The sequence below is a fragment of the Phodopus roborovskii genome, unplaced genomic scaffold (genome assembly GCF_943737965.1).
Source record: "Phodopus roborovskii unplaced genomic scaffold, PHOROB, whole genome shotgun sequence".
NCBI lineage: Eukaryota > Metazoa > Chordata > Mammalia > Rodentia > Cricetidae > Phodopus > Phodopus roborovskii.
The window spans coordinates 5915133-5938329 of NW_026126469.1; positions in this window are offsets into that span (position 1 = coordinate 5915133).

The window sequence follows — 23197 nt, forward strand, 5'->3', positions numbered from 1 at the left end:
ATATATATATACATATATATATATAAAATCTTCACTCTGTATAATGGTGCAGTATCTATGTGCTTGCAAGAATGACTGTTTGAGTGTTTGCTTCTGTTTTGACAGGTACTAGATAAGGGCTCCATGATGGTGGATGAGTTAGTTGTAACTAAACACTGAGTTGAACTAGAATCCAGATGCAGAGAGAGAGGACAAGACCAGGTTGCAGAAACACATAGAGACAGCTGACCTGAACAAGGAGGAGCTAACTGGCCCCCAGACTGATAGAGGGAAATCTAGCATGGGACTGACTCAGACCCCCTGAATATGGGTCTTAGCTAGAAGGACTGAGCAGTTTAAAGGACCTCAGACACTGGAACCAGGATGCATTCCTGGTGCACAAAAAGACCTTGTGGACACATCCCCCATGGAGGGATACTGCCTTAACCTAGAGACAGGAGAAAAGCCCTAGTCCCTACTCCAAATGACTTGACAGATTTACATGACCCCACCTGGATGGCATTGCCCTACATGTGGAATGGGGGTGAGGGAATGGGTGGTCAGGGTGCATGTGAGGGGGGAGAGAGGGTAAGAGAGAGGGAGGGATGGAGGGAGGGAGGGAGGGGCTAGGGAAGGAGGTAGAAAGGGAGGGAGAGGGAACTGGGATCAACATGTAAAATAAAAAAGTAAAAAATAAAAAAAAGAATGACTGATGACTGTTTGGTGTTGAATAATAAATTGAATCTGCAAGAGAGCAGAAGAGTGCATGGTAGAGCCTGGATAGAGGAAATCAGAAAGTCGACTCAATATGACTATATTATAATCTGAAATTTAAAAATTTATATAAAAAGAATAAAATGGATAAACGTTCCTGCCAGAATAACAGTTCCTCGTTTTCTATGGCCAGTCTTTGGTGTAGGGTTCTCTTAGTAGTGGTGCCTCCTCCTGCTGTTCTGTGTCACCTGACTCTTCTCCACTCACTCTCAAGCATTCAAAATCCATAATTATGATTTGTCATCTCTCCAATGCACACTTTCTTTCTTCTCTTACCTGTCCTCGGTATAAGAGTCCCTGCTCTACATGTGTGTGCCCATGTGTCTGGAAGAAATACCGAAGACACAGTCTGTGAAGGTTACTGGCCTGAGTACTAATGTTGGATTACTGATCAATTTCAACACTGAAGAACAGCAAATGGTACTTTGTGAAAATTATCCACATGTGGTAATAAATCACTTAGCATTCTATGTGCCTGATAAACACAAAAACAATTGTAAAATAGAGCTTATCGCAGAAAAATAGTAATACACTTACATAATTATCTGATAAAGAGATAGTGACAATGAGGAATGCACATGAAAGAACATGGCAGGTGGCATAGAGTAAATGTGAGACCAGAATAACACTGGGCTTCCTTATTACCTTACAAATATAAATGCTTATAAGCTGTCCAATAAACATGAAGTATAAGTAGAAACCACAATCATCTTTATTGTATACCTTCAAAACACCTTCCTCATTCTTCTATACCTGCATACTTCAAGTCCTGCAATGTCATGTAATCAGTAGCATAAATTAAAAATGTGATGCCAATAATAGACAAACTAAAACATATCACCAGATGTTACATAAATCCTCAAATGAGAAAACATGGTACACAAAGGAAAAGGGGCAGCATGATTTGAGCCTGCCCTGAGCCACTAGGTGTAGACTAGATCATGTAAGTAGGCCTTTGTGAAGTTCACTTCTCTAAAAGATGAACAAGGAACAGGACTTGGAGGGAAAGTCAATGAGGACAAAAACAATGAGAATGTTTGTGAAGGGCAAAGCCAGGGCAACTATATAGGGGGAGAAGGACTTGGATCCTGATCTATAAGATGCTAGAACAGGGGAATTGATGTCTCTTAGCTACGTTTCTCGATCCTATCCAGGATGTTCACAATCAGAAGGGAGCTGATATGGAGACCATACAGAGAATGCTGATTAGATGGAACAAGACTATCTGTTGGCTGATCTGGACTTAAGAACAGAGCCACACATCCCATATAACCACTAACACAAAATGACAAAACCACTGGGCATATTAGGACACTGGCTTACCTACCTGAACGTAGACTTCTGCCCAATGATTCACTGCTCTCTGTCTACTCCCTGGCACAGCACTTACAGTGGACTCTCAACAAGTGTGCCTGTTGAAACAAATAAATAAAACATTCTTAGAGATGATAGATTAAAATTGTTTATACTGGCAAAGCTACCAACATCATTTTTAAAAAAAAATCAGTCTTTACCATCAGGCCTTGTGAATAAAGAGGAACCTCTTACTGCACCTTTTTTTTTTTTTCATCCTTGAACAAAGACTTCACTGTAGGGGAAGGAACATTCCATGTGTCCTCATACTCTCAGCAGGTATTTCTAATTGTCATCTTGTCATCTTTGAATGTGGAGTTTGCACTAAACTTCACATTTAACACAAATGAATTCTATAAAAGGAATACACATGGTTATGCTTTCATATCACTTCTAACTGGTTCATTTTCAAAAATTACAGCAGAAACAATTTTGTTTCCAATGTTTAGAAACTGTTGTTTTAGCTGGGATTATTAGGAAACAGCTATTTTCAGGAGGCCAGATACCTGGAACTTAAGGTTTAAGATCTAAAAGATGGAGTCAGAGTCAATGATCTTTACCTTGATGGCTAGACAATTTCAGCATTTGGCATGGGCATTATTTAATACAAAGTCACAAAAAGAATTGTACTTTGACCATGTTTTAACTTTAAAATCTTTCCGTGGCTCAAGGCAGATGTAATGGGTAATGTGCCTTGATTATTCCAACAGACATGAATAGTGTAGACTTGTTTAAGCTCTGTCATGAAGAATCCTATTATATAGGAGTGATACAAATACAAGATGCTAGACTAAGTTACAGGTTTGTAAACACAATAGACATGCACAGTTAGCAGAAGTTCTACAGAGTACAAGACCAAACCAGAAATTGAACATCTGTCTCTCTGCTTAGTCTTAAAAACTCTGTGTGACTCTGGAGAACATGAACCTAATGAGCTGTCTGCATTCAACATATACTAGGTCCTCCAGAGGTGTTGCTTTCCTCTGTTCCATATCTTAGCTTTGAGAAACATCAAGGCCACAAAAATTCACCCTCCTATTTACAGCCACAACCTTCCAAAACAGCACACTATAGAATTCAAACATGTTTACATCACTTCTCTTGGTATTTCAAACTAACATGAAAACCATACCTCCAAAATCTCCCCTAGTTATTCTAACCCAAACCAATTATACTCAATGACATCTTCTGGACTCAGATTATACAAGGATCTTATACATGTGTTTGTATTTGTGAAAAAAATTACCTTTGCAATAAATCTACTCTCTTTGGACTCTTTGTGGCTCTTGTGAAGTCTTCAGCTTTCCTGTTTGTTCACATCCCTGCCAGGTACCCAACAAGATCATCTCCCTATGCAATACCCCAACTGAAAGCTGAAAATCTGCTTCTTAACACAAGAGTCCCTTCTTTCACCAAAATATCAGGAAACAAACTATCAAGAATTATCTATTATCATATTTTTCACAATGAAACCAAGAGAACACCACTACCCTCCTGAAATATGTACAAGCTCATTGATCAAATAAAACATCATTTCTTACTAATTATTTTTTAAATAAAACACAAGAGATATTTTGGATTTATTTCTCACAGACTATATTGCTGAAAGACGGAATGACAAATTCTATAGTTTATATGCACAACCTTGGATCAGCAAGCCTTAGATGTTCTTCTTTTCCTCTAATTGATCCCTCATGTCTAACTCTACAGAGACAAAGTCTTAGCCATTTCTCCCAACTTGGCTGTTCTGAGGTAGCTCATTTCTGAACTCATGAACACATGACAACCACCACTCCGACAAGCACAGGATGCCTGAAAATACACTAAGGACAGTTACTGTACTATTCTAGAATAAAACTTGCAACTTGTAAGGGATGTTCACCATAGGTATTAATGTCCCTCATTTTTAAAAGCTGGGTCCCAAAGGGGTACAAATGGATATACTGTCACATTGATCTAGACAGATATTCTACTTTAGTTGTAATCTTGTTGTAAAGTGGATATTCAGATTTAGGGTCATACAGGCTGACAGATGCACCACTGCTTAAAAAAAAATTGGCTCAAATTTCAAAACAAATGAAATATTGTGGCCTAATCTTTACATTTTTACAATTTGAGAGATGCTCTAGGAACTATCAAGGGGGATGTATGATACTTGCATGTGGAGTGTCTATGCAGAAGCAGAAATGAGAAGACTTATAATCTTGCTGCCTTACCCAATCCACAGTAAGTAGATTAATGAGCATTTATGGTGTTTAAGATATTTATCTCTGCCCTGTGTGTCATTATAGAAGTAGATGAGAGCTAGTTATTGAATGAGATTGTGCTAAATAAGCATTAGTCATTGGAGTGATGGGGTCCTTTACCACTTAGGTCCACCCCTTTAATGTTACTAGTTAGGAAGAAATAAATGCATATAGATGCATATTACTATCTATTATGAACTACTCATCTGCCAAGTGGTACCCATTGCATTGCCTAGAAAGTCCACATAGACCAATAACCCTCTCAATTTCTTACCATGCATATATGGCCCAAGTGTTAACACTGAAATATGCCTGGAGAAAAGACCAAATCATGACAACAGACTTCAAGAGGTTGACGATGTTAAAGCAATAGCATTATTACTATGTAAACATATAAACAGATATGTTAGGGGAAGGTTGTTTGACATATATCTATATCTATCTATATATATACATATACATATACATATACATACATACATACATACATATACATATACATATACATATACATATACATATACATATACATATACATATACATATACATATATATATATATATATATATATATATATATATATCCCAACTTACTGTCCACCTGTTCTGCAGTCTCCAAGATTCCTGGAGACAATCAGACGCAGCAGGGAGTCTAGTGAAACAGAAACTCATTTAATGTCCCATAGCAGGCATCTTTTAAAGGAAAAAAAGCAGAGCGGGAAAATGGCTAGCCAATGGTTTTAAAGGTCACTCTATCATGCACCTAGGCACCCATCTGGATCAATCCAGACAATCAATCATCTTTTTTTTTTTTTGTAAACAACTCAGGACTCACCTTCTTGACTTCCCCTCAGCACCATCTTTGACTGGTTCATCTGCCCTTCAGATTTCCCCTTTTTGTTTTAGACTATTGTCCACCTCACAAGCACGGGCCTCTTGGCACCTCTGCAGAGGTTCACCTCTAGTAGCACCTTTTGTCAAGGTTCACTCAAAAGGGAGATATCCTCAGGGCTGAGCCTATCACAATGTGTGCAAGGGGTCATCAGTTGGGTCTCTTGAGTCTTTGTTCTGATTAGTCTGACCAGCCTATTAAAAAGCAAGGTCCAAAGACACAAATTAAGGTTATTACTATAAAGGAACCCAATAGGGTGAAGATTGCCTTATCTAGGAGTCTGTCTCCATTTTCTCACACCTCCATTGTGCACAGTAGAAGGCCTTCACCGCACCACATTTGGATATGTCTGTTGCTGTTTGATTGCTCGCTGGGCATATGTAAAAGTCAGTGTCCTTTAAGGCTGCCCTATTGGGGGTCCAATATGTGGGGCAGATGCACTCCCATAAACCTCCACATTCAGTCCATCCTTGATGAAGAGAAGTCCAGCCTCCCATGTCCCAACATCCTTGGGCCAGGTCACAGAGGTTGAAGAAGAGCATGGGCCACCAGGCCTGTGGAACTGCTTCATTTGTGGTGCTACTGAAGACATCTCCATTGGTGGCACTGATCACCATCCACATCATCTTTTGGAGATCATGAGGGTTCTGCTGAGTGGTCACTGGAGCAGTTAGCCTCAGCAATAGGAACATCAAAGCTGTCAGGAAGTAGGGCATCATCTGTATTTTTAAAGAACACAAGAGTTCCTCAAGGGTTTGAGGCCCTTGGACATAGTTATGTATCATTGTATTAATCCTCTTATTTCAGAGGGCAAGCCTTGACCATCATTGTCTCTTCCTTCCCTTGTTGGACAACCTGTTCTTGGTCATCCTCCTGCATTGTGGCAGAAATTTTAAATTTCTGGCTGAAAGCCAAATGGATGCTTCCTCCCCCATAGGGAAGACACATCCAAATCTTCTTCCCATTGTAATTAATGGGTCTGACCCCTCCATTGGTATGTTAGAGGGTCTTTCCATTTGACCTTAATTTGGGGTTTGGGATTTAGGTAACCCCAATGTTATTGGAACTTAGATTCAGTTTCTCCTTAGAAAAATTCAAAATATTAATAGTGAAAAAAGCCATTCCTACTTGTAAATGGAGGCTGATTCCCCTTTTTGTTTTAAAAGTTGTTCTTTAAGACACTAATGGTTTTTTTCTACAGATGCTTGTACCTGTAGTATCTTTGATATGCCATCTATCAAAAAATTTTGCTATGGAATTACTGGAAAAGCAGGGGCCATTATCAGTCTTAGCGTATATGGGTAATCTGGGTAATCCTAGGGTTGTGAAACATTGGAGGAAATGAGCTTGAGCATGTTTGGTTTTCTCTCCTGTATGTCTTTAATATCTTTCTTTATGTCTTTCTTGACCCAGGAGTGATGCGAATTGTTCATTTTCAAATGAGTTTGAAGGCTTTCTGCAATTTGTGTTGTTTGGTGAATTCAAAATTTAAATCATGGTGTTCTGATAAGATATGGGGTTAGTCCAATTTTTTTTTTTTTTTTTTTTTTTTTTTTTTTTTTTGTCTGTTGAGGGTTGCTTTGTTGCCAAGTGCATGAAAAAAATTAGAGGTTTCATGTGGCGCTGAGGAGAAGGTATATTCTTTTGTGTTTGGATGGAATGTTCTGTAGATGTCTGTTAAACCAAATTGGGTCATCACCTCTGTTACTTTCTTTATTTCTTTGTTAAGGTTCTGTCTAGTAGTCCTGTTCAATGGTGACAGTGGGGTGTTGAAGTCTCCCACTATAAGTATGTGGGGTTTTATTGTAATTACAGTATTAGTAATGTTTCTTTCACAAATGTGGGTGCCTTTTCATTTTGGGCAAAGATGTACAGAATTTAGACTTAATATTGATGCATGGGTTGGATTTTGCGTTCCAGTACTTTCTTTAAGGTTGGATTTTATGAGTATTTATTGTTTACATCTGGTTTTGTCATGGAATAACTTCTTTTCTCCATCAGTAGTGATTTAAAGCTTTGCTATGTATAGTACTCTGGGCTTGCATCCATGGTCTCTTAGAGTTTATAAATCATCTGTCCAGGACCTTCTGGTTTTCATAGTTTCTATTTAGAAGTCAGGTGTAATTCTGATAGGTCTGCTTTTTATGATTCTTAGAATTTTTCTTCTTCTGCTCTTAATATTCTTTCTTTATTCTGTATGTTTGGTGTTTTCATTATTATGTGGCAAAAGGACTTTTTTGTAGTCCAGTCTATTTACTGTTCTGTAAGCATCTTGTACTATTACTGGTATGTCTTTCTTTAGGTTGTAAAAGTTTTCTTCTATAATTTTTGTTGAATATGTTTTCTGCAACTTGGATCTGGGTTTCATATATATATTATTCACCCAGATACACTCCAGAGGGAGGATGATGCATTCCAGAAGAGATCATCAAAATCTGTGAAGTAATTTGGAGTAGAGAATAGGTCCTTCTTCATGCCTCTAGGCTAAGGGAGTATCCCTCCATAGGGAATAGGCTCCGAAAGTCCTTTCATGCAACAGGGATTCATGCTGGTTCCACTGCCAGGGGTCCCTTAGACTGCCTCGGCCTAAAAACTGAGACCCACATTCAGGGGCTCTGAGTTAGTATAATGCTGATTCCCTAGCTATCAGTCTGGGGGGCCCATTAGTTCCACATTGTTCAGGTCAGCAGTCTCTGTGGGTTTCTGTAGCCTGGTCTTGACCCATTTTCTTATCACTCCTCCCTCTCTGAAAGTGGATTACAGGAGTTCTGCTCAATGTCTAGCTGTGGGTGTCTGCTTCTAGTTCTATCAGCTACTGAATGAGAACTCTATGATGGCATACAAGTTAGTTATCAATCTCATTATCAGGGAAGGGCATTTAAGGTAGGCTTTTGACTGTTGCTCAGATTATTAGTTGGGGTCATCCTGGTAGGTCTCTGGACATTTCTCTGGAGTCAGTTGTATCTTCAAACCTATAATAGCTCCCTCTATCATGGTATCTCTCCTGTTTTTTTTTCCTCTCTCTCTCTGTCTAGCCTATTCATCCCACAATTCAATTGTTCTACTCCCACATGTTCTCCTCTCCTCCCCTTCTCTCTCTCCTAACTCGCTCTCCACTCACTGCTCCCCTGACATACACTCCTGATATACTCAGGATATCTTGTACCTTACTCCTTCTGTGAGGGACCTTATATAAATCTGCAGATTGCTTTTGGTGGGATTGTCATTTTTACTATGTTTATCGTACCTATCCAAGAGCATGGGAGATCTTTCCATTTTCTGGGATCTACTTTAATTTCTTTCTTTAAAGACACAAAGTTCTTTCTATATAGGTCTTGCACTAGTTTGGTAAGCATTGCCCCAAGATATGTTATGTATTTTGTGGCTATTATAAAGGGTGATGTCTTTGGTTTCTTTCTCAATCCCTTAGTCATCTGTATATAATAGGGCTACTGGTTTTTTTTTTTTTTTTGTTTTTTTTTTTTTAGTTTATTTTGTATCCTACTAGTTTGCTGAAGGTGTTTATCAGTTCTAAGAGTTCCCTGGTAGCGTTTATTGGGTCGCTTATGTAAACTAACTTATCATCTAAAAATAGTGACAGTTTGACTTCTTCCTTTCAAATTTGTATCCCCCTGGTTCTCCTTTTTTTGCCTTATTGCTTTAGCTAGAACTTCAAGTACAATATTGAAGAGATATGGAGAGGGAAGCCTTGTCTTGTTCCTGATTTTAGAGGAATCACCGTAAGCTTCTCTCCATTCAGTTTGATGTTGGCTGTTGGTTTACTCTATATTGCTTTTATTATATTTAGGAATGTTCCTGTTATCCCTGATCTCTCCAAGACCTTTATCATGAAAGGGGATTGAATTTTGTCAAAGGCTTTTTCAGCAACCAGTGAGATGATCATGTGGATTTTGTTTTTCAGTTTGTGGATCATATTGATAGGTTTTTGTATGTTGAACTATCCCCGCAACACAGGGATGAAGCCTACTTGGTCATGGTAGAAGATTTCTCTGATGTGTTCTTGGATTTGATTTGCCTGTGTTTTAATGAATATTTTTGCATCAATGTTCATCAGGGATATTGGCCTGTAGTTTTCTTTCTTAGTTGTGTCTTTGTATAGCTTGGGTACTGAGGTAATTGTGGCCTAGTAAAAAGAGTTTGGTAATGAACTTTCTGTTCTATTGTGTGGAACAATTTGAGGAGTATTGGTATTAAGTGTATTTTGAATTTCTGGTAGAATTCTTCACTGAAGCCATCTGGCCCTGGGCTGTTTTTGGTTGGGAGGCTTTTGATGACTGCTTCTATTTCATTAGGGGCTATAGGTCTATTTAAGTTGCTTCTCTGTTCTTGATTTAAATTTGGTAAGTGATAGTTATCCAGAAATTTGTCGATTTCCTTTGAATTTTCATATTTTGTGGAGTACAGATGTTCAAAGTATGTCCTGAAAATTGTCTGGATTTCCTCAGTATCCATTGTTATGTGCCCCTTTTTGCTTCTGATTTTGTTAATTTGCATGTTCTCTCTCTGCTTTTTGGTTCACTTTGCATAAATGTTTGTCTATCTTGTTGATATTCTCAAAAAAAAACAACTCTTTGTTACATTGTTGTGTGTGTGTGTGTGTGTGTGTGTGTGTGTGTGTGTGTGTGTGTGTGTTGTTTTTCCGGTTTCTACTTTATTTATTTCAGCCGTCTAATTGATTATTTCCTAGCATCTACTCCACCGGGATGAGTTTGCTTCTTTTTGTTTTAAGGCTTTCAGTTGTGTTGTTAATTCTCTAATGTTACTATCCTTCGTTTTCTTCATGTGGGCATTTAATGCAATGAAATTTCCTGGTAGCAGTGCTCTCAAGGTGTCCCAAAAGTTTGGGTATGTTATGTCCCCATTCTTGTTGAATTCTAGGATGTCTTTTATTTCTTTCTTTACTTCTTCTTTGACCCAGGTACAGTGCAATTATGCATAGTTCAGTTTCCATGAGTTTGTAGGGTTTCTGCAATTTGTGTTGATGTACAGGGGTCTATACCAAATTTTTTGTATCTGTTAAGGTTTGTTATGTTGCCTACTATGTGGTTGATTTTAGAGAAGGTTCCATGTGTAGCAGAGAAGAAGGAATATTCTTTTGTGTTTGGATGGAATATTGTATAGATGACTGTTAAACCCAATTGAGACATAACTTCTGTTAGTTCTTTTGTCTCTATTAAGTTTCTGACTGGTGGTCCTATCTACTTGTGAGAATGGGGTGTTGAAGTCTCCCACTATGAGTGTGTGAGGTATTATGTGAGGTATTATGTGAGCATTTCTTTTACGAATGTGTGCCTTTGTATTTGGGGAATAGATGTTCAGAACTGAGACTTTGTTCTGATGGAATTCGTCTGTGATGAATACGAAATGACTGTCTTTCTCTCTTTTGATATAGTTTGGATTGAAGTCTAACTTGTTAGATATTAGGATACCTACAACTGCTTGCTTCTTGGGTCCATTTGATTAGAAGGTCTTCTCCCAACACTTTACATGAGGTAATGTCTGTCTTTGAAGCTTAGATGTGTTTCTTGTATGCAGCAGAAGGATGGATTCTGTCTTCATATGCATTCTGATAGCCTGTGTCTTTTTATAGGCGAGTTAAGACCATTAATGTTGAGGGAAAGTGAGGACCATTGATTGTGAATGCTTTTTTGTTTTAGATTTGTTGGTGGTGGTGGTATTGTGAATATACTTGCCCTGTTTTATCCTTTGGGTTCTAGTGAAGTGGGATTATCTATTGCCTATATCTTTGTGAGGGTAGTTAACTTCCTTGGGTTGGAACTTTTCTTCCAGAACTTACTGTAGGGCTGGACTTGTAGTATGTATTGTGAAAATCTGGCTTTGTCATTAAATATCTTGTTTTCTGCATCTATAATGATTTTGCTGGGTATAGTAGCCAGAGTTGGCATGTGTGGACTCTTAGTACTTGTAGAACATCTATCCAGGACCTTCTAGTTTTGAGGGTTTTCCTGGAGAAGTCAGGTGTAATTTTCATAGGTCTACCTTTATATGTTACCTGGCATTTTTCTTTCACTTCTCTTAATACTCTTTATTTTGTTTGTTAGGTGTTTTGATTATTATGCGTTGAGGGGTCTTTTTCTTTGGTCCAGTCTATTTGGTGTTCAGTATGCTTCTTGTCCTTTCATGGGTATGTCCTTCTTCAGATTGGGAAAGTTTTCTTCAACGATTTTGTTGAATATGTTTTCTGCACCTTTGAGCTGGACTTCTTCACCTTTTTCTTGCCTATTATTCTTAGGTTTGGCCTTTTCACAGTGTCCCACATTTCCTGGATGTTTTGTGTTAAGGATTTGTTGGACTTAAGATTTTCTTTGGTCAATGAATCTATGTCCTCTAGTTTATCTTCAGCATCTGAGATTCTCTCTTCTATCTCTTCTATTCTGTTGGTTATGCTTGCATCTGTAGTTGTTGATCATTTGCCCAATTTTCCTTTTCCCAGTATTCCCTCAGTTTATATTTTCTTTATTGGCTCTATTTCAGTTTTTTAAGTCTTGAACTGTTTCAGTTGTTTCCTTCAAGTGTTTGATTGTTTTTTTCCTGACCTTCCTTACTTTCTTTAAATGATTTGTTCATTTCTTGCATTTTTCACTTGGTTTTTCCTCTATTTCTTCCATTTTTTAAATTTCTAATTTTTTATTTTATTTATTTATTTTTTTATTTTACATGTCGATCCCAGGCCCCTCTTCCTCCCTCCCTCCCTCCCTGTTACCCCTTTTACCCCCGCACTCTGGCCACCCACCCCTCCCATCCCCCCACCTCAATTCCATAAGTAGGGCAATGCCATCCAGGTGGGGTCATGTAAATCTGTCAAGTCATTTGAAGTAGGGACTAGGACTTCTCTCCTGTCTCTAGGTTAAGGCAGTATCCCTCCATGGGGGATATGTCCACAAGGTGCTTTTGTGAACCAGGAATACATCCAGGTTTCACTGTCTGAGGTTCCTTAGACTGCTCAGTCCTTCTAGATGAGACCCATATTCAGGGGGGCCTGAGTCAGTCCCATGCTAGATTTCCAGCTATCAGTCTGTGGGCCTGTTAGCTCCTCCTTGTTCAGGTCAGCTGTCTCTATGTGTTTCTGTAATCTGGAATCTTGAAATTCATAGGCAAGTGGATGGCACTTGAAGAAACCATCCTGAATGAGGTTACCCAGTCACAAAAAGAGGAGCATGGTATGTACTCACTCCTATATGGATTTTAGACATAGAGCAAAGGATCACCAGCCTATAATTCACACCACCAGAGGAACTAAGATACAAGGTGTATTCTAAGAGATTCATATAAAGTCCCTCACAGAAGGGGGAAGGAAGAAGTCCCACAGATCACAGGGGAAGTGGGGGGCAGTGAATAGAGAGAGAAGTAGGAGAAAAAGAAGGGGAGGAGAGGAAAGCACGTGCGACTAGGAAGATTGAGTCAGGGTAGGAATAGATGACAGAAGAGAGAGAGAGTGACAGAGAGAGAGAAAGAGAGAGAGAGAACATACAAGAGGGAGCCATTATTGGTTTGAAAAGAAAACTGAACCTAGAGAAAGGTCTAGAGACCTACAAGACTGCTGCCAACTAACAATTTGAGCAACCATGGAAAGGCTACCATAAATGCCCTTCCTGGATAGTGAGATCAACAACTAACTTATCCACCATCATGGAGCCTTCATCTAGTACCTGTTGGAAACAGAAGCAAACACCTATACCTAAACACTGAGTTGAACTAGAATCCAGATGCAGAGGGGGAGGACAAGACCAGGTATTTCTTCCTTCTATTTTTTGTTTGTTTTTTCTTCCATTTCTTCAAGATATTTCTCACATCATCTTTGGGGTGTTCACGTGTAGTTGATGTAGAGTCCCTAGATTCTGGTGATGCCATGCTTGTCTTTCTATTGTTAGGTGTTTTCTTGTATTGCTGTCTTCCCGTGACTTCTTCCAGTGGGTGAGTGTGGAGTTTCTCTCTATGCTACTCTCCTGGTGGGCATAGGTGAGTCAGGAGTTCAATGTCTGTAGCTCTGGATGGTCCAAGCTCTCTAGGAGGTCTCTCCTCCAACAGGAGCCTCTGGTGAAAGGGGACAAAGATAAGTCAGGTGGGGAATCAGGGTGGGCCAGCAGGGATAGGCAGATCTCCAGCAGAGGCCTGGCACTCTGGCAGAGGTCCCATGATGGCGGGCTTATTGAGTATTTTTGCATCAATTTTCATGAGGGATAGTAGTCTATAGTTCTCTTTCTTAGTTGTGTCTTTGTGTAGCTTGGGTACCATAGTAATTATAGTCTCTTAAAAAGAGTGTAGTAATGAACCTTCTGCTTCTACTGTGTAGAACAATTTGAGGAGTATTGGTATTAGCTCTTCTTTGAATTCCTGGTAAAATTCTGCACTGAAGACACCTGGGCTTTTGTTGGTTGGAAGACTTTTGATGGCTGCTTCTATTTCATTAGGGGCTATATGTCTATTTAAGTTGCATATCTGGTCTTGATTTAAATTTGGTAAGTGATAGCTATCCAGAAATTTGTCCATTTCCCTTGAATTTTCATATTTTGTGAAGTACAGATTTTCAAAGTATGACCTGAAAATTCTCTGGATTTCCTCATCATCCGTTGCTATGTCTCCTTTTTTATTTCTGATTTTGTTGATTTGCATGTTCTCTATCTGCTTTTTGGTTAGTTTGGATAAAGGTTTGTCTATTTTATTGATTTTCTCAAAAAAAAAACCAACTTTTTGTTTCAGTTATTCTTGGTATTGACTTCCTAGTCTCTACTTTATTTATTTCAGCCCTCTAATTGATTATGTCCTGACATCTACTCCTCCAGGATGAGTTTGCTTCTTTTTGTTCTAAGGCTTTCAGTTGTGTTGCTAATTCTCTTATGTGACTATCCTCTGTTTTCTTCATATTGGCACTTAGTGCAATTAACTTTCCTTATAGCATAGCTTTCAAGTATCCCATAAGTTCAGGTATGATGTGTCTTCATTCTCATTGAGTTCTAGGAAATCTTTATTTTCTTTATTTCTTCCTTGATCCAGGAATGGTGCAATTAGACATTGTTCAGTTTCCATGAGTTTGTAGGGTTTCTGCAATTTGTGTTGAATTTCAACTTTAAAACATGGTGGTTTGATAAGATACAGGGGGCTATTCAAATGTTTTTGTATCTGCTGAGATTTGTTATGTTGCCTTGTAGGTGGTTGATTTTAGAAACATTTCCATGTGGAGCTGTGAAAAAGGTTTATTCTTTTGTGTTTGGATGGATTGTTATATAGATGTCTGTTAAACCCAATTGGGACATAACTTCTGTTAGTTCTTTTGTTTCCTTCTTAAGTTTCTGTCTGATGGTCCTGTCTAGTCATTAGAGTGGGGTGTTGAAGTCTCCCATTATGAGTGTGTGAAGTTTTATGTGAGCTTTGAGTTTTAGTAGCATTTGTTTTACAAATGTGGGTGCCTTTGTATTTGTGGCATAGATGTTTAAAATTGAGACTTTTTACTAATGGAGTTCTCCTGTGATGAATATGAAATGACCTTCTTCATTTCTTTTGATTGATTTTGAAGTCTAACTTGGTAGATATCAGGATAGCTACCCTTGTTTGCCTCTTGGGTCCATTTGATTGGAAGATCTTTTCCCAACACTTTACCCTAAGATAACGTCTCTTTGAAACTTAGATGTATTTCTTGTATGTAGCAGAAGGATGAATTTGTCTTCATATGCATTCTGTTAGCCTGTATCTTTTTATAAGCAAGTTAATACCATTAATGTTGAGGCAAAGTAAGGACCGCTGATTGTTAATTCTTTTTTGTTTTAGATTTTTTTGTTGGCAGAGGGCATGCAATGGGGTCCAAAGGTGAGGGAAGTGTGTCCTCAAGGTGGTCCTGCATGGATAGGTGGGTTCATTGTGCTCAGAGCAGACCCAGGAAGTTCCACGGAGATGGAGTGGTGGTTGGACCCCCATTCTGACTCAATACTCACCCCTTGCAGTGGACCAGCAGGACAAAGGGTGGAGGGAAGTTTGACTCTAGGTGGTATATGAAGCACAGTACCTGACCTGGTTTCTTTACCTTCTTCTATACCTATTATTCTTAGGTATGGTGTTTTCCCAGTGTCCCATATTTCCTGGATATTTTGTGTTAGTGATTTGTTGGACTTAATATTTTCTTTGGTCAATAAATCTATTTCTGCTAGTATACTTTCAACACTTGAGATTCTCTCTTCCATCTCTTGTATTTTGTTGGTTATAATTGCATCTGTAATTCCTGATCATTTACCCAACTTTTCTATTTCCAGCATTCCCAGACTGGGTTTTCTGTATTGTCTATATCTCAGCTTTAAAGTCTTGAACTGTTTCAATTGTTTCCTTTACCTGTTTGATTGGATTTTGCATTTTTGTTTTGGTTTTTTTTTTTTTTTTTCTTGACTTTCCTTGCTTTCTTTTTTTCATTTTTTTATTTTATTTTACATATCAATCTCAGTTACTTCACCCTCCTACCCTCCCTCTTTCTCTCTCTTCTACCCTCTCATGCCCCCCGACCACCCTTCCATCACATACCCCCCAACTCCACATGTAGGATGATGTGTTCCAGGAGGAGTCATCTAAATCTGTCAAGTCATTTGGAGTAAGAACTAGGCCTTCACTCCTGTCTCTAGGTTAAGGGAGTATCCCTCCATGGGGAATGTGCCCCCAAAGTCCTTCTGTGCACCAGGGATATATCCTGGTTCCACGGTCTGAGGTCCCTTAGACTGCCCAGGCCTTTTAGCTGAGACCCATGGTCGGGGGTCTGAGTCAGTCCCATGCTGGATTCCCAGCTATCAGTCTGGGGGCCCATTAACTCCTCCTTGTTCAGGTTCACTATCTCTATGTGTTTCTGTAGCCTGATCTTGTCCTCCCTCTCTGCATCTGGATTCTAGTTCAGCTCAGTGTTTAGTTGTAGGTGTTTGTGTCTGTTTCCATCAGCTACTAGATGAAGGCTCTATGATGGTGGATAAGTTATTGGTCAATATCATTATCAGGGAAGGGCATTTATGTTAGCCTTTCCACTGCTGCTCAAATTGTTAGTTGGGGTCAGTTTTGTAGGTCTCTGAACATTTCTCTAGGTTCAGTTTTCTCTTTAAACCTATAATGGCTCCCTCTTTCCCTGTTTTCTTTAAGAGATTTATTTATTTCTTGCATGGGGGGGTGTCTTTTCCTCCATTTCTTGCATTTTGTTTATTTTTCTTCCATTTCTTTAAGGGATTTTCTCATTTCCTCTTTGAGGGGTCTCTATCATCTTGACAAAGTTTTTTTTTATATAGTTATTCTCTTTTGCTTCATCTGCGTTGGGATATGTTCAGGTCTTGCTGGAATAGAATAACTAGACTCTGGTGGTGTCATACTGCTCTTTCTGTTGTTGAATGTGTTCTCATGTTGTTGGATTCCCATATCTTCTTCCAGTGGGTGCAGGTGGGGGTCTCCATCTCCTGGAGGTAAGGCTTTCTCTTGATGGGTGTAGGCTGGTCCAAGACTGAAGTGGCAGCAGTCTCTGGATTGTTTGGTCTGTTCCAGGTTTCAGGGGGATTCAGTAGGTGGGGTGGACTACCAAAATACTTGTTTTTATTTTGGGGTTTTTATTGTTTATTCTTTAAGAGAGAAACAGTGAAGTTGGATTTGTAGAATGTAAAGGGTGGGGAGGGGTGGGGAGGGAAATTTATGATCAATATACATTATATATATTTTTTTTCTCAGTAAAAAAATAGAAAAAAGAGGGGGTAGAGATTATACTAGAGCTTCCATTTCATTTTTCATTTCTCCTAGCAATAGGTATATATTTATTGTTGTACTAGTAAGTTATACATGCTAATTTCTGAAATAACATTCTTTAGCATAAAAAGAAAGATTATAAGGGGAAAAGTTTAAAATTCTACATTAAGGACATAAAATTTGATTAAGCACTTTTTTCTTTTATTCTATATCATCAAGCTTAAGAAATTTAATTTTTAAAAGATAATTATATAGCTTACATAATTCTCTAACCATATTTTTCCAAAATATTCTTTCTAAATATTTGTGCTGCACACAATATATCATAAATTCAAATTCACAAAAAGCTATCTTGCTAAATATTCTTCATTCCTTTTCCCCCTTCCAAATTCTCTTATATAGCCCTCTTGCTCTCTTTCAAACTCATGGCCTCTTCATTCCTTAATTTTTGCTACATACTAAAATTTTCTGTCTACTTTTATTTTTTCAAGTAAACTGTTTATCAATAAAAATGGAGTCTGTTTTCCCAATATTATTGCAAATAAGCCAGTGTATTTATAATCACAGTTTTTGTGATCATATTAACAATGGTTTTACTATATCTTATATGCTTCCATAATACTTTGGAGCACTGGGTATCTTCATAAAGAAGAGGAATTATGTGCTAAAATTTGGCTAATAGCCTATTATTATAAAAGAGATAGTTTAAAAAGTTATTGGCAAAAATTAATAGCAAACACTGTCATAATTGACCATTATTGCAAAACATATTGGACTCTAATCAGAGAGAGGATAAATGGTTATGAGTTCCACAAAGTGATAAACAAGTTCCTACCTTCTCAAACACTGTGCCTGAAGCACTCTCTTGCAGAGATAACTTTGCTGAAAGGTATCAAGCTAAGTTTCTCCAATACACCTCCAATGAAAGCCACATTTTACTAATTTTTAGCATTGAGAGATCAAAATATCTACCTTAACAGAACACAATAATGATGTGCTTTAAAATGGAGAAGGTGGAGGGGCCACAGTGCTTGAAGTACAATTGTCAGGAGATAGGTCTGACTGTTGCTACCCTAAACTCTAAATGGTAAATACTCCCCTAAAGAAGAATTGGCAGAAATGTAACCACATAGTCTGAGAACAATCTAGAGTCTCCTAAAGGTCAGATTGGTAGTAAGGAGTATGGACAAAGCAAGGAAACTCAAAGTCAAGGGCAACATCAAAAGAACATCATCGTTTGGACACCAGAGTTTTCCAAAGGTTCAGATGAGCTACACAGTTTTGCCATGGCAACCAAGATCTTCACTGTGACTGTCCACCAAGAACTGTAAATTAATTACTACTTTTAAGTGTAAGAGTTTTTGACTGGAATAATAACAGGTTCATTAACCTTTGCCTTTATAGTTCTGTTTACTCTCAGACTTTGTTAGTAAGTTAACACAGTAACATTGCATCTCACCTTTCTAACATTAAAACAAAATAAATATTTGTATACTTCTCGTTATCTCAAATAATTTTATTGGACTTTGTATTTATCTAAATGACATAATGGCATTTAACCAATTTCAGAAAGTACAGGTGATTTATAAGAATATCATAAATTAGCTTTAAAATAGATGTAGTATACTATATATCATTATTGCAAAGTGGCATATGTTTGTGAGCATAATTTATACCAATAAAATAGAAAAAATCGCTAAATATCTGGTAGAAGAGCTATCAGCACCTATTATATTTGATTATTCCCCTGAACACTGCATTTGTGTGTAAACTTTGGGAGTCTCCAATCTGATGGCATTCTAGTCTGCTGTATATTCTCATTTTGCATAACATAGAAGTTAAATATATTATATTATATTATATTGAAGAATTTCTTGCCTCTAGATTCTCCACATATACATACATGTTTAGACCCTAAAAGGTCAACACTTCTTTCTGGAATAGAATGTTGAATGTGCACATGCATCTTGTCATTTCCCCTTAATTAAAAAAAAAAATCATGGGCTTCCCTATAATTATTTACTATTTCCAGTGAATTATTTGTATTTACATAATTTAATCCATTTCCTGTCATTCCCACTATTTGGTTACTTCCACAGAAACTGTCTACCCTAATAATTCTAAAGGTTTCAAAGCTTTCCATTATCCAAATGTACATTTGAAATCTCTCTTCAAATTTCCCATAGGGCTTCATGCTTTCTACAAAGATGATTCTGCTCCATTCAGAAGAGGCCAATTATCTCAAGAAATCACACTTAAGCTATAGATGAGGTCTTTACATGAGTTTATTTAATGGGCAATCTGGGACTGTGATTTAACACAGCATATTCCAGCACGTGGTGAAGTGCCCCCTGCATTTCCACAGGATCTAGTCCTCTTGCCCTCACATCAGACCAAACCTGATTTCCCCTACAATGCACACTTTATCCTGTAAATTTGGCAGTATAGATGGCATCCTCACTCAGGATGCTGAGCACTTTCTTATGGTCTTAATAATACATCTGTATACATGATGGAAGATGCCTCAACTCCAGCAACCCCTTCAGACCAGCTAGAGCTTGGCAATGGACCATTTGGACACAGCTAGGAAAGAAATGTGGAATACATTCAGTCACCTTGAAGTATTTGAAATGTAGTTTCTGGGAGAGAAAGCAGCCACCTGTTGATAGTCATGGGGCATGCAGAAGTGACTTTTTTGGTGGGGAGATGAATGCACCAACATCATTCCATATGGTGAAACAGAGGCGTCTGAGCATCATCTCATCACAAAATAAATATATAAGTGAACACAGCATTCTGATAATGCCTTTGATTTAGTCATAATAGTGATGACCATACTTTTCTCTGCATTTTAGAATTTTAAGCAAGATTTTAAACATCTCTTAATTATTAACACCTTACAAGATTTGTTCCTGTTTTGAGACAATTATCTCAAGATGATCTAGATAGAATTCACTATGTAGCCCAGGCTGGACTCAACTTGTGGCAATCTCCTGCTTCAGTATGGCAAATACTAGGATTGTGGGATGCCCACACAAATCTTATAACTATTATTTTGTCAAACTGCAACATGAGGCCCATTAGGATTAGGCAACATTCATTTCCAAGGCTATCTAGTTTAGGTCCAGGGTAAGCTATCAAGACTCATAGTCTAAATGAAACATCATGTCCCCATAAATTCACTGTTTCATTGAACATAGGAATCTATTTTGTAACACCTTGTTCTTCAGGGCAGAATAGTAAGTGTATATACACTGAGGTGTATGTTGTCTGGCTGCTGCTGTGTGTTGCATAAATATGTGGTACTCAAGTTATTTCAATTGGCCCTTTCCAAAGAAAAATCATTTCATTTTAGTAACCAGGCTTGTTTCAGTGTGATAAAGATATTACTTTGCCCTCAACAAGCTGTTCTCTGCTTCTCAATAACAATTGACAACCTGTGTTCCAACGTGGCCTGCTGAGTCTGCCAAACCTAAGCTTCCTGTGCCATGCTAAACCTTTAGGCTTTGCTATGGTCAAACATGCTGTGAGCTTGACCAGTATGGTGAGTCCACAGACTCGAGATAGTCAGTACCACATCCAAACTCAAAGACTTACCTGAGATACATATTTATTCATTGGCCCAGCCTAGTGTGTCCCTGGAAACTTACCTGCCTATATCCCTATCCCTTAGTTACACAGGCTGCATGTCATCAGTCTAGCTAGATAAGCTCCCAAGAACCAGGCCCACCCATGCCATCCTTACACTCCCAGGCAAAGCTCAGAGAGCACAGCTTGCACACCAGCCCAAGCAGATCCAGTCATCCATCCTATTCCTCCAATCCAAACTCAATGTCAAGCATATGAGGGATGTACCAACAAACCCTTATACATGATATGAAATTAATCAAGTTTGGACAACAACAGTAACAAAAAGCAAGCTTTGTTAATCTCTAACAAGTTGTTTGGACATGAATATATGTGTGTTTTTGGCGATAATTTGTTTTTCATTTATAATATATAAAATGTTTAATCATGTAAGAGAAATGGCAAACATATTTTTTAACCTGTATTCACTGTAATCATTCACATGAAAAATAGAATGTAACCACTGTTGTAATCCAGACAAACTTGGCCCCACCTTGCACCCACTGCCAGGTCCTCCAGAAGATATGGCTGTGGAAGGGACAGTCCAGCTGGTCTCTTCCTGGGGCTGAGAGGGATGGAGAGTGTCGATGGCCCAGACCTCACTCTTAGTCATTGGAGAGAACCACACTGAGTCAGGAGCCTTGTCAAAGCAGGAGCTTGTTTATTATAACAGGCAGGTACTTATATAGTGTTGGGGCTGGGGACATGAACCTTAGGATAGGGTGAGATACTGGGGCCAATTATGATTCACCACATCAATAGTAGCTAGGCAGAGACAATTTTAGATTAGGCCTTGATGAGTCACTCCTATGCAGAAGTGATAGGCCAAAGACAGGTCACCAAACTCTAGTCAGGCTGAAGAAGTTACACTGAGCTTACTAGATCTCGGGCTTGAATCTTTTAAGGCCCAACAACCCACCTGTACCCTGGCTCTTTAAAAGAAAAACCCCACCCACTTCCACCCTCTTTCCCGCTATTCCCCTCAAGGAAAAGATAGGACTTTTCCTGTCTCCCTCTTCTGTCCTCTCTCTGTCTCTGTGTCTCTTTACCTCTTTTCTCTTTCCTTCCCCATCCCTTCCCTTTCTAGTAAAACTTCTCAGTTAAGCTCTGTCTGCCTGCCATGTTTGTCCCTCATCTTCCAAAGTCCTAACAACTACATTATAATTTTTACATTGCTTGAAAGATTTTGCTGGCATATATAAGTTGTAAGGGGAAAAGTAAAGACAGAATGAAAGAGACAGAAGGAAGACAATAGGACAGTTGTAAAGAATAAGATCAGGAAAGAAGGAAAGGAAGGAAGGAAGGAAGGAAGGAAGGAAGGAAGGAAGGAAGGAAGGAAGGGAAAGAAAAAAGACAGAGAGACTCTGAAGGTAGGTGTGTGTGCGTGAGTGCGTGCATGTGTGCGTGTGTGTGTTTGTTTCCCTTTTTCACTAGCCCTGGAGAATTAAGTTTTACTCCTTCAGATAAAAAGTTCATTGAGTGATTAGTCTGCTGACTCAGTATCTCCCCTTCAATTCTTGAGCTGCTGAAAGTTGGCCTTTACAGCAGCAGATGATAACACACTAAACAGCTGAACCTGTAATCCAGCTCCAATTAAATGTTTTCTCTTATATTAAATGGTGTCCCTTCACAGCAATAAAAACCCTAAGACAGAAGTTGGTACCAGGGACTGGGATATTGTGATGGGCCTGACCATGCTTTTATTTGGAGGAATGTGAACTTGGGGACTTTGGATAAGAAAGCAGTTGAATGCTTTCAGTAGAGTTTAATGGACCATCCTAGTAGGAGCATGGAAGACAATGGTGACTGAAATGGCAGCAGCATGCTGTGCCAGCCTTAGCAGGTACAAGAATTTTGAAGTTTTGGCCATATGGTTCCAGTTTTAGAGTCAAGAATAGAAGAATGGTTATAGAACCTCCCTCCCCAACTAAGTAAAGCTGCTCAGGCCAGGCATGTTTCTGGCATGTCGCTGCAAGGAAGCCTAGATAGGCCATTATGTGAAGCTGTGAAGATAAAGTCTGGATTGCCTTAGAGACCCCAAAATGTTGAAGGTGCTTCTGGCATGGTTTACCTGGTAAGGAATGCTATTAACTGGAAGTGGAGCCAGCCCAATAGAATAAAGTATGTTGCAGTCAACAAAGCTGAAAGGAGTTGGAGAGCTGAAGAGTGTGTTGACATCAGACATGGAGGTGTCATGTTTGGAGTTTCCCAGCCAGTTTTTGGTCTAGCTTTGCTCCAGCATTTCCTCACTATGCTCCCTTCCCTCCCTTTCAGAATTGCAATGTATATCCTGTGCCACTGAATGTCAAGAGTATGTGATCTACTTTTTTATTCTGATTTTATAGATGATTAAGAGATTGCATGAATCTCAAAAGAGAGTATGAACTTTGAAATTTTAAACACTGTTTAGATTGTTGTAGACTGGGAACTTTTCAAGTTGGACTAAATGCATTTTGCATTATGATATGGCTACAAGCTTATGGAAGCCAGGGCGTGTAATGTGGTGTTTTGAATAAAAACGGCATCACAGTCCTATAGGGAGTGGTGCTATTAGAGCATGTTGCCTCGTTGGAATCAGTGTGACTTTGTG